Here is a 13,143-nt window from a genome sequence, read left to right on the forward strand (position 1 = left end):
CTGTCAGTACACTCACCATACTTAATAACCATTGCTACAGTCAACATTATAGACTGTCAGTACACTCACCATACTTAATAACCATTACTACAGTCTACATTATAGACTGTCAGTACACTCACTCAGCTTAATAACCATTACTACAGTCTACATTATAGACTGTCAGTACACTCACCATACTTAATAACCATTACTACAGTCTACATTATAGACTGTCAGTACACTCACTCAGCTTAATAACCAGGCTACAGTCTACATTATAGACTGTCAGTACACTCACCATACTTAATAACCATTACTACAGTCTACATTATAGACTGTCAGTACACTCACCATACTTAATAATCATTACTACAGTCTACATTATTATTCACAAATTAAATCGTTTGTATTTTGTCAATGGCCATAGCCTCAGCACTGTCCCATAGACCCAACACTGCCCATAAATTCAACAGTGCATATTTAAACTATCTGCGAATCACGGGCTGGACATTTCAGGCCACTTTTTACCTCACGTTTTCCCTCACGAGAGGCGATCTCGCACCCCTGGGGGGTCGTCATCGTCGATAATTTCTGCTCCGAAATAAATAAAAAATTCAAATCCGCACCTCACGACTCTCAAAATGGCGCCTGGCCGACGAGGAGTCTCAAAAATTTGGCGGGAAAAAAAATCCCGCGTCACGTGGCTAGGGAGGAACCAAATCTGATTGGCTCCAAGCCGCCGCTTGGACCAATCAGAGAGCTCCAAGCGCCTCGCCTCACAGCAGCTCCGCTCCTGCACTGATAGATCACTGCAGGTCTCTCGTCTATAGTTGAATAGTGTAATAGTGTGTGTGTGTGTGTATGTAGCTGTGTGTATATGTGTGTATCTCTGTGTATGTGTGTCTCCGTGTGTATGTGTATCTGTGTGTGTATGTGTGTGTATCAACCACGTTATGTATGCTGATGATTTGGTAATAGCTGCTCAGTCAGAGGAGGAGTTGGAGACGCTGCTGCTGAGACTGGAGCGTGTTACTAAGAGGTGGGGCCTTACCATCAGCCCCACCAAAACTAAGCACCTGCCTGGGTATTTTGTACCATCGGACACTCCACCCCCACAACTCCCAATCGGTGATGGGGCAGTTGTGGAGAGAGTGGAGAGTTTCCCATACCTGGGCAGTGTGCTTATGACTGGCTCCAGTTTAACAGCAGAGGTCTCACTCCGAATCAGTCGAGCGGCATTAACTTTTCATCGGTTGTGTAACGCTGTGTGGAAGCTACCTGGTCTGTCGCTCCGCACTAAGCTTCAGGTCTTCTCGGCCACGGTCATTCCCTCCCTTCTCTACACTTGCGAAACGTGGACCCCCCTAATGGAACATCTTCGCCGGTTAGAAACATTTAGGCTGGCCTGCCTACGATCCATCCTGGGTTTAACCAGACTGGATTGTGTGAGCTCACAAATCCTTGAAAGATCTGGGCAGGGTCCCATCGGTGAGCTCCTCCGGCAGGCAAGGCTGCGATGGCTGGGTCATGTAGCCCGCATGCCCAGCCACCGCATGCCGAAACAGCTTTTGTTTGGCCGGATTGAGGGGGCTAAGCGGGCACGGCACGGGCTAGAGAAGAGATGGAGTGATGTGGTACAGGAGGACGTGGAGCTGAGTGGACTTGCCGATGACTGGTACCAGCGGTGTCAAGATCGGCCTCTGTGGAGGAGGCTCGTGAAGGATGCTACTGGGCAGTTGGAGGCAGTCGCCCTCCAACAACAACGGAGGGCGGAGGAGCGACGCTCACAACAGCGAGCGGAGCGCCGGGTGGCTAAAGCACAGCAGGTTGGCACAGTAGGGGGCACAGGTGGTGCATCAGCCAGTCATCTCAGTCAGTCGACCCGTGGCACCTGGGTCTGCCCCGTGACCTCCTGCCAGCGGGCGTTCGACACTTCACGTGGCCTCAGGGTGCACATAGCCTGGCACAAGCGTCGTGGTGACGTCACCGCCACTTAGTGGCGAATGGCGGTTGTTGTTGTATCTGTGAGTATTTGTGTGTATGTATCTGTATGTACGTGTGTATGTGTGTATGTATGTGTATCTGTGTGTATGTGTATATCTGTGTGTATGTATCTGTGTGTACGTCTCTGTGCGTGTATCCGTGTGTCTCTTTGATCTTTGTGTCTGTGTGGGTGCACATAGCCTGGCACAAGCGTCGTGGTGACGTCACCGCCACTTAGTGGCGAATGGCGGTTGTTGTTTGTGTGTGTCTCTGTGTGTGTGTCTCTGTGTGTCTCCGTGTGTGTACGTGTGTGTGGTGTGTGTCTCTGTGTGTGGTGTGTGTCTCTGTGTGTTTCTGTGTGTGTATCTCTGTTTGATGTGTGTGTCTCTGTGTGTGTCTCTGTGTGTGTGATGTGTCTTTGTGTGTGTCTGTATGTGTGTGTCTCTGTGTGTAATGTGTGTCTTTGTGTGTCTCTGTGTGTGTGTCTCTGTGTGTGTCTCTGTGTGTCTCTGTGTGTGTCTCTGTGTGTGTTGTATTGCCTCGTTACGCGGTAAATGCTGCGGCACAACAGGAGGGAACTGCAGGGATGAGGCTCTCCAGTCTTGGTGCTGTGAATTAAAACAGCGCCAGGGTGGAGCGTCGCGTCCCTACAGCTCGTAGCTGTGACGAAGCCAGAGTGATCAGCGGACAGCCACCATGGTTGCCAGGTAAGGGGAGACTTCACCCGGAACTCTCCTCCACACGTGTTCCCCATGAACATTGTCGCAATAAACGTACGATCAGGAATCTTTAAAATATCCGACCTTTGTTGTTCCGCAAGAATATTAACGCTCAAACTCGTATCGAACTCTTCATTAATTCACTTGGTCAAACAGTTCAGGTACTCGGCAAAGCATTTCACCACCCGGTATGCAACAGTTAAACAATCTACTCCAAATGAACACCGAAATGTCAAATCATCATCCACCATTGACTTCCACATCGATGGAAGCCATTTGCCATGACGTCCAAGCCATTAAACACCGGAACAACGAACGTGCCATTCAAGTACATCTTGAAACCCATTATCTGAAGTAGTTTGTATTAAACAATAACTAAATAATAGAAACACGTTTACAAAATTAAGCGAAGTTATAGTCACGGACTTTTTCCAACTTTAGCTCAACAGGACCACAAAAGCTCAGATATGCGGTGCATAATAAATGAATCAATCTGATTGAAATCATCAACTGGCTAAACACTTTCCGATTTCAACATCACCTTATAAAAGAATAACATTTTAAATATAAGCGCACAACTGTATCTATCTGTGATGAGCGCTGCACTTTCCGTTGTTTTAATGCAGGGGGCGCTGCAAACTTACGCACCCCCTGCATGGACGACGGAGGCGCAGGGACAGACGTTCGATTACGTTGGAATCGATCTGCAGACGGCGGTCTTCTCACACGGCCAGCAGCTCCGTGTCGCCTTATCTCGATCCCGCAATCCCAAACAGGTGAAAGTCCGCATCGAACCGAACCCCCGGCAAGGCCATCTACTTAATGTTGAGAGAAAATCCACTTGAAATGACCTTTTCAATGAAGTCTTCCAGATGTAAATTGATACAAGCTTTTAATGAAGAAATAAAATTATCTAATTCAAAACACAACACAATTCAAAGATGTTTCATTTTAAAACTTCAAAACGGAGCATGGGGTACTTGCGTGAATGCGTCCTTCGTGTGCAAATGTTGTGACTTTCCTGGCCTGAAGGCCGTCAATGTGTTGGCCCATTAATTGGTGCACAGCGTCTCAACAACAGCAGTGGGGTTTGCTTCAACCGATAGGTAACGAACATCCAGACGTCAATCAGCAAGGAGCATTTCTAGTCCCAGTTAGACAAAATTTACGTCAACACGTAAGACAAAACTATAATTCGTGTTGTAGAGAATGTACCTCCTCGTATACGTGTAACTTTCAAGTGGTATGCCTTGTAACTGATGAATGATCCGAGCGTGCTCCCTATTTCAAAGACAATGAGTTGCTCCAGATGCTTCGTGGAACACAAAAACACCGTTTGACCTGTATCACAAGAACAACGGGTCTCACCTGAGTTCTCTGTACAGGTTACTTTCAAACACACACACACACACTTTGTCCTAACATCACTTATTCAATGTTTGACCCTTACAGATCAAATGTTACAAGAATGCACAAAACCAGACAAGTATACATTCTAAATTATTGACAGGCATATTAACAAAATTGGATTACTGCAGTGAAATATACTGCATCACGTTACATCGTATTAACAAGAAGCTTTTAAAAAAAGTTGCACATTCTGCTTCACAGTGTATGTAAAACATACTATTGTGTCATTCAAAACGAGTAGGCCATTGCATGCTGGCGTCTGAGTGAAAATGTAGCAAATTCTAAACATTACCTACAAACCGAGGTGCGCTGAGTGCCTTTGCTCCATCAGACCAATTCTGCAGAGGAAGCGTCAGCTGCAGACAGAAAAAAATAATATCCACACCATCTACACGTCAGGCACAGAGGAATGCACACGTGACTTACACGTCTATACTTATTAATATATTCATGATGTAATGAAAAAATTTGATGAACATGCAAATGCCTTCCCGCACCGAGTGCACCTGAAGGGTTTCTCTCCACGGGCTGTTATGGCACACAATGAGAGGGAAAATGTCATTAATATGCCTGGAAGCCTTCATATAATCAAGATGAATGTTAACTCAAAACTCTAAGCACACAATTTCGGCTGTCTCACTACAAAAGGAATATTTATGAAAGCTAAATTCAGCTGACATAGCAAAGGGTGTTGAAAACAATACCATTTGTGTTATGCAGAAATACAGAAATTAATGTTCAATCGCAACTTAGAGGTGTGAATCCAGGCTCAGATGTCCTTGAATGCTGGGATGAACAGTTCCGACTTCAGCTGAATGTGTGTGCTGTGTTCACCTCCTGTTTCCATTCTTACAAAGAGTTCCAGAGGAAAACAAAAATAAACTATTTTTTATATAACTTCCGTGTTCAATAGAGTTAAAGACTTTACTTCAAACACAAACTTGACACTGTCACACACTGGCAGTGGCGTGTCTAGAATCATGCTGGCCACCTTCATCTGCTCGGCATCAATGCTTTCTCACTCCACCAAGTAATTAATCGAGGATCAGTGAACATATCCGAGGCTAACTGGAGTTTGCGTGTCTCTCTCCGTGGTGAGATGTTAACTACCTCACCTGGTATACAGGAAGTCGTGGGTTCGATCCCGACCCTGACGCCTGCTGTATATTTGGAGTTTGCGCGTCTCTCCGCTGAGTGTCTTTGACCGATAGACATTGACACACGTATTCTTGTTTCTTTCGGTAAAGTTATGTAGATAGAAAATAACAATAACAGATAATACAATTACATTAAATAAAGACCACTTGTGTTGCGATCAAAACGACGTGAGTTTTTTTGCTTTATTTACAATTATTTGTTAATTTTTATTGTTATTTTGATTTAATTTTCTATCTACGTGACTTTACCGAAAGAACCAAGAATATTAATTCCTGCAGTCACCAAAGTTTTAAGTCAAAACATTCACACACGTTGACAAAGCCTCACCTTGTGTTGTTGTGGGCAGGTCGCTTCTGATAACAAGAGCGGTATAGCAGCTCAAGCGGGCTTGGCCTGGTGAAAAAAATAAAAACTGCGTGAATATTTACAATAAAACAAAGTTACAAAGTAGCGAGCCGGGTGAAGACAAATTAAACTTAAGCGAGATAATTAAAGTGAATGCAATCAGGCGAGGGCAGGAGGCAAGGCCCCGCGTGGCTAGGCCCCGCATTGTAAAGTTCCAACCTGGACATCGATTCCCATGCTCGCTGCTACTCAACTGACATCCCTACGAGAGAGAGGCTCTACCTTGGTAAACAACAACAACCACCACCACCACAACGACCAACACCACAACGATGAGAATTTCTCACCTCGGATTTCAGTGCAAGTGCGCACACGGCAGCTTCCTGTTGCCTCGCGACAGCAGGTAGTATGACGTCACTTCCCGCCCACGAGCGGCTGTGTGACTGATTAAATTATGTTAATGAGGCCGGCCCATATGTCGAGGGATGGGGGCGTGGGCGCTGAACCCGTCGCAATAAACTCACGACAGCTTTAACGGACACAATATGTTAATGAGCCGCCAGTCACTGGGCGTAGCTTTGCCCAAATAAAGATTGCCACTGGAACGATATCGGAAGTGACCCAGGCGGAGGTGACGTCACGCTCAAGAGCGCGGTGGACGGGGGTCGGGGTGAATACCTTGGTGACATGACGTCACTAGCGAGGTACACCTCCCTCTGGCGATTCACGCCGATGAGGTAATGCAGAGTGGTGACGTCACAGAGTTGGAGTTGATTTAGATTCATTTTTCATTGCTCCCTCCCTTGGGTGTGTGAGCTCAGCAACAACGTGGACATTGTGTATACACTGTGTGTGTGTGTACACTGTGTGTGTACACTGTGTGTGTGTACACTGTGTGTGTATACACTGTGTGTGTACACTGTGTATACACTGTGTGTCACTGTGTGTCGCTGTGTGTCGCTGTGTCACTGTGTGTGTAACTGTGTGTGTGTACACTGTGTATATATACACTGTGTGTGTACCCTGTGTACACTTTGTGTGTATACAGTGTACCCTGTGTGTACACTGTGTATATACTGTATGTACACTGTGTGTACAGTGTGTGTGTACACTGTGTGTGTACACTGTGTGTACACTGCGTACACTGTGTGTGTACACTGTGTATACTGTGTGTACACTGTGTGTGTGTACACTGTGTGTGTACACTGTGTATACTGTGTGTGTGTACACTGTGTGTGTATACTCTGTGTGTGTACACTGTTTGTGTCCGCATTGAACCAAACCCCCGGCAAGGCCATCTACTTAATGACGAGAGAAAATTCACATGAAATGTTCTTTTCAATGAAGTCTTCCAGATGTAAATTGATACAAGCTTTTAATGAAGAAATAAAATCATCTAATTCAAAACACAACACAATTCAAAGATGTTTCATTTTAAAACTTCAAAACGGAGCATGGGGTACTTGCGTGAATGCGTCCTTCGTATGCAAATGTTGTGACTTTCCTGGCCTGAAGGCCGTCAATGTGTTGGACCCTTATTGGTGCACAGTGTCTCAACAACAGCAGTGGGATTTGCTTCAACCGATAGGTACGAACATCCAGACGTCAATCAACAAGGACCATTTCTAGTCCCAGTTAGACAAAATCTACGTCAACACGTAAGACAAAACTACAATTCGTGTTGTAGAGAATGTACCTCCTCCTATACGTCAAGTGGTATGCCTTGTAACTGATGAATGATCCGAGCGTGCTACCTATTTCAAAGACAATGAGTTGCTCCAGAGGCAGACGCTTCGTGAAACACAAAAGTACCCTTTGACCTGTATCACAAGAACAACGGGTAGCACCCGAGTTCTCTGTACAGGTTACTTCCAAAACACACACGCACTTTGTCCTACCATCACTTATTCAATGTTTGACCCTCAGACAAAATGTTACATGCACACGCACAATCAGACAAGTACGCATTCTAAATCATTGACGGGCATATTAACAACATTGAATTACTGCAGCGAAATTGACTGCATCACGTTACATCGCATTAACAAGAAGTTATTTTACAAATACGCACCGTCTGCTTAACAGTGAATGTACAACGTACTATTGTTGCGTCATTCAAAACGAGTAGGCCGTTGCATGCTGGCGCCTGGGTCAAAATGTAGCAAATTCAAAACATTACACTACAAATAATAGATCACGGCGTTTCGATGACAACACAAGCAATCGTCATCAGGTGGGACAAGCACAGCAGCAAGAAGAAGAAACTGGAGTAGGCGCCTACTACTTCAGCAGTTTCTCTTGCTGTGGTTGTCCCACCTGATGACGATTGCTCGTGTTGTGATCTAAACGCCGTGATCTGTTATGTTTCTACCCACGTGGTGACTTTGCCGAAATAACTCAACAGTGTGGATTCCTGCAGTCACGAAAGCTTCGAATCAAGATTGCCTACAAACTACACAACTGAGATGACGCATCAATCATCGCCCCCTACTGACAGGCCCTTGTCCACATGCAGGCCGGTGCAGGGCCACCACCTTGTGCCACACAGGGGCAGCTGCTACTTGGGGATGCTCTTCAAGCGTCTCAGACGAGATACGACACGAAACTCCGAGTTGCCGAGGCGATTAAGCGAGCACCGCGTAAAAGCAATTATCATGAGAACATCGTGAATGCTTGGGAGCTTATGGCTCTCGCTCCTGGTGAGAGATTGACCCAACCCACAGGTCCACAAAGACTGGCCGCTCTTACTCTGCAGGTTGAACCTAGGAGCTGAGTGTTCAACTTCACGTTCTTGTCATTAAAGGCCTGTGACAAAGGTGCATCTATTGTAGCAACATCGTCTCTGGCTTACACATCTACCGGGTCTCCACTTGACTTTGTATTGTCTAGGAAGTCCACCCACACCTCCACTGCCACAAACTGCTGGGAGTTGCCTCGCTCTGCCTCACAGTCAGAATTCTCCTCCTGCTTCACGTTGCCTCCATCGATATGAAGGTCCCATTTTGGAGTTGAATCTTCATCTTCACATTTTACCTTCACTTCTTCCCTCTTCACCATCACTTCTTCACATTTCACCTTCACTTCTTCGCTCATCACTTCTTCCCTCTTCACCATCACTTCTTCATATTTCACCTCGATAACTTTAAAAGTGTCCAAGCTGGGATTTTCTTCTGGTTCGTGTTTCATGAGGGATGGGCTCATGGTGGCACTTTGACTTTCACAGGCTGATTTCAGACTACACTCCTTGTGGATCTTCTGATGCTTCTGTGTTCTCTGGTGTACTTGAAGATTTGATGAATGTACAAATGTCTTCCCGCACACACTGCACTTGAAGGGTTTCTCTCCTGCGTGCGTTCTCTGGTGTTTTTTAAGAGCAGATGAACCTGAAAATGTCTTCCCACACACACTGCACCTGAAGGGTTTCTCTCCCGTGTGTTCTCTGGTGTCTTTTAAGAGCAGATGACTGTGAAAATGCCTTCACACACACACTGCACTTGAAGGGTTTCTCTCCCGTGTGTGTTCTCTGGTGTGTTTTAACATGATATGAATCTGGAAATGCCTTCCCACACACTGCACTTGAAGGGTTTCTCTCCCGTGTGTGTTCTGTGGTGTTTTTTAAGAGCAGATGAATCTGAAAATGTCTTCCCACACACACTGCACCTGTAGGGTTTCTCTCCCGTGTGTGTTCTCTGGTGTTTTTTAAGAGCAGATGACTGTGAAAATGCCTTCACACACACACTGCACTTGAAGGGTTTCTCTCCCGTGTGTGTTCTCTGGTGTTTTTTAAGAGCAGATGAATCTGAAAATGTCTTCCCACACACACTGCACCTGAAGGGTTTCTCTCCCGTGTGTGTTCTCTGGTGTGTTTTAAGAGCAAATGAATATGAAAATGTCTTCCCACACACACTGCACTTGAAAGGTTTCTCTCCCGTGTGTGTTCTCTGGTGTGTTTTAACAGCAGATGACCGTGAAAATGCCATCCCACACACACTGCACTTGAAAGGTTTCTCTCCCGTGTGTATTCTCTGGTGTTTTTTAAGAGCAGATGAATCTGAAAATGTCTTCCCACACACACTGCACTTGAAGGGTTTCTCTCCCGTGGGTGTTCTGTGGTGTGTTTTAAGAGCAGATGACTGTGAAAATGCCTTCCCACACACAGTGCACTTGAAGGGTTTCTCTCCTGTGCGAGTTCTCTGGTGCTGTGTCAAATTTCCAGTCCGATCCGTGCTGTATGCACGCTGGTCACATTGTTGACTTGTCGTACCGAGCTGCTGTGCTGAGTGCATTTGCTCCATCAGACCAGCGTCAGCTGCAGACAGAAAATAAGAATATCCACACCATTTACACGTCAGTATCGAGCCATGGAGGAATGCATATATACAGTCACACATGACTGACACGTCTATATTCATTCATGTATTCATGACTAGCTGTACTACCCGGCTTCGCTCGAGACTTGGATCCACCACGTCCGGCCGCCTTTGTCTCCCCAGTGGCGATGTTCACACAACAACAGTTACTCGTTTTAGGCTGAGTCGACCTAGGGGAGGCCCAGAAGCGGTTGAAATAATTATCACCGGTGGTGGCCGTGAGCGGGAATCGAACTCGGGTTGCCGGGTTCGTAGCGTAGCGCTAACCACTACACTACAATGCGTTACGCTTCCACACACACACAGACACACACAGACACACACAGATACACACAGACACACACACAGACACACACACAGACACACACACAGATACACACACACAGACACACACACACAGAAACACACACACAGACACAAAGATAAAGATCCCCCATATAGCCTTAACAGACTGTAGGGGCAAGTGCTGTTAGCGAGACACACACACACAGACAACGCTAACCGCTACACTACAATGCGTTACTCTTCTACATGCGAGGGTCACGTGACAGATTTGACGTCACAGCTCACTTGCCGTGCAAAAAATCTATACATTATTGAGCTCCCCCCCCCCCCCTTAAAACAACACAAAAGTGTATTTGTATAATGTTTGTACGCTGTACAGTCTGGAAAGTACCCACATGGCAAATTTCCAGTTTGTTGCATGTCGGGAAGTACGCTAAACATTTTGAACAGACAACACACACAATCACAACTTTGTCTTTTATATATATTTGGAGATGCAGTGAAAAACTTTCCCAAAATTCATCACGCGGTTTCAGTATTTTTGATTTTCAGTTTGATTTATTTTGGTTATAGTCCCGTGAGCCGTTCGGCTCTTGAATCGGGTGCAATCACAACAAGCAACAAAACAAAAACACGACCAAGAGAAACATCTTACAGTGACTACGTGTGACTGTGCAAACAGCACTGTCATGGCACGCAATGAGAGGGCAAATGTCATAAATATTCCTGTAAGCCCTCGCATCTTCAACATTAATGTTGCCATAGAAACGTTGTGGGGTGTTTTGCTTCATTGTAAAAAAGAAAAATTATTATCTGTTATTTTTATTTTATTTTCTATCTACGTGACTTCACCGAAAGAACCAAGAATATTAATTCCTGCAGTCACCAAAGTTTTAAGTCAAAACATTCACACACGTTGACAAAGCCTCACCTTGTGTTGTTGTGGGCAGGTCGCGTCTGATTACAAGAGCGGTATAGCAGCTCAAGCGGGCTTGGCCTGCTAACAAAAGAAAATAAAAACTGCGTGAATATTTACAATAAAACAAAGTTACAAAGTGGCGAGCTGGGTGAAGACAAATTAAACTTAAGCGAGATAATTAAAGTAAATGCAATCAGGCGAGGGCAGGAGGCAAGGCCGCGCGTGGGTAGGCCCCGCGTTGTAAAGTTCCAACCTGGACATCGATTCCCATGCTCGCTGCTACTCAACTGACATCCCTACGAGAGAGAGGCTCTACCTTGGTAAACAACAACAACAACCACCACCACAACGACCACCACCACAACGATGAGAATTTCTCACCTCGGATTTCAGTGCAAGCGCGCACACGGCAGCTTCCTGTTGCCTCGCGACAGCAGGAAGTAGTATGACGTCACTTCCCTCCCACGAGCGGCTCTCTAACTGAATAAATTATGTTAATGAAGCCGGCCCATATGTTGAGAGATGGGGGCGTGGACGCTGAACCCGTCGCAATAAACTCGCGACGGCTTTAACGGTCACATTATGTTAATGAGCTACCAGTCACTGGGCGTAGCTTTGCCCAAATAAGGATTGCCACTGGAGCGATATCGGCAGTGACCCAAGCGGAGGTGACGTCACGCTCAAGAGAGCGGTGGACAGGGGAGGGATGAATACCTTGGTGACATGACGTCACTAGCGAGGTACACCTCCCTCTGGAGTTTCACGCCGATGAGGTAATTAAGAGTGGTGACGTCACAGAGTTGGAGTTTAAGTTGACTTTAGATTCATTTTCCATTGCTCCCTCCCTTGGGTGTGTGAGCTCAGCAACAACAACGTGGACATTATTGTGCATACACTGTGTGTACACTGTGTGTGTATACACTGTGTGTCACTGTGTGTGTCACTGTGTGTCACTGTGTCACTGTGTGTCACTGTGTGTGCACACTGTGTGTGTCACTGTGTGTGTGTCACTGTGTATATACTGTATGTACACCGTGTATACGATGTGTGTGTGTACACTGTGTATACCCTGTGTGTACACTGTTTGTGTACACTGTGTATACACTGTGTGCGTACACTGTGTGTGTGTACACTGTGTGTACATTGTGTGTGTACACTCTGTGTATACACTGTGTGTGTCACTGTGTGTGTCAATGTGTGTGTGTCACTGTGCCTGGCACAAGCGTCGTGGTGACGTCACCTCCACTTAGTGGCGAATGGCGGTTGTTGTCACTGTGTGCGTCACTGTGTGTGTACACTGTGTATATACTGCGTGTACACACACAGTGTACACTGTGTGTGTGTACACTATGTGTATACACTGTGTGTACACTGTGTGTGTCACTGTGTCACTGTGTGTACACTGTGTGTGTACACTGTGTGTGTACACTGTATGTGTGTGTACACTGTGTGTGTACACTGTGTGTGTACACTGTGTACAGACACTGTGTGTGTACACTGTGTGTTCACTGTGTGTACACTGTGTATACACTGTGTCCACTGTGTATGTACACTGTGTATACGGTGTGTGTGTACACTGTATACACTGTGTGTACACTGTGTACACGTGTGTACATTGTGTGTACACTGTGTATAAACTGTTCACTGTGTGTGTGTACACTGTGTGTACACTGTGTGTGTACACTGTGTGTATACTGTGTGTATGTACAGTGAGTGTACACTGTGTGTACACTGTGTGTACTCTGTGTGTGTACACTGTGTGTGTACACTGTGTGTGTGTACTCTGTGTGTGTGTACTCTGTGTGTGTACACTGTGTGTACAGTGTGTGTACACTGTGTGTGTACTGTGTGTGTACACTGTGTGTGTACACTGTGTTTGTGTCCACATTGAACCGAACCCCTGCAAGGCCATCTACTTAATGACGAGAGAAAATTCACACGAAATGTCCTTTTCAATGAAGTCTTCCAGATG

At 45.8% G+C, this 13,143-nt stretch overlaps 1 long non-coding RNA gene across 1 annotated transcript; it reads right to left on the reverse strand.

Annotated features, from left to right (window-relative positions):
- Window positions 1–2,802: 2,802 nt before the first annotated feature.
- Window positions 2,803–5,177, reverse strand: LOC142909544 (uncharacterized). The gene is made up of 2 exons (XR_012932398.1): window positions 4,387–5,177; window positions 2,803–4,025 (listed from the first exon to the last, which is right to left on the reverse strand). It is a non-coding gene; the product is annotated as an uncharacterized LOC142909544 (long non-coding RNA).
- Window positions 5,178–13,143: the final 7,966 nt, after the last annotated feature.

Source organism: Petromyzon marinus, unplaced genomic scaffold (genome assembly GCF_048934315.1).
Source record: "Petromyzon marinus isolate PM22_M1 ecotype Great Lakes invasive population unplaced genomic scaffold, UKy_Petmar_22M1.pri1.0 PM_G_Scaffold_124, whole genome shotgun sequence".
NCBI lineage: Eukaryota > Metazoa > Chordata > Hyperoartia > Petromyzontiformes > Petromyzontidae > Petromyzon > Petromyzon marinus.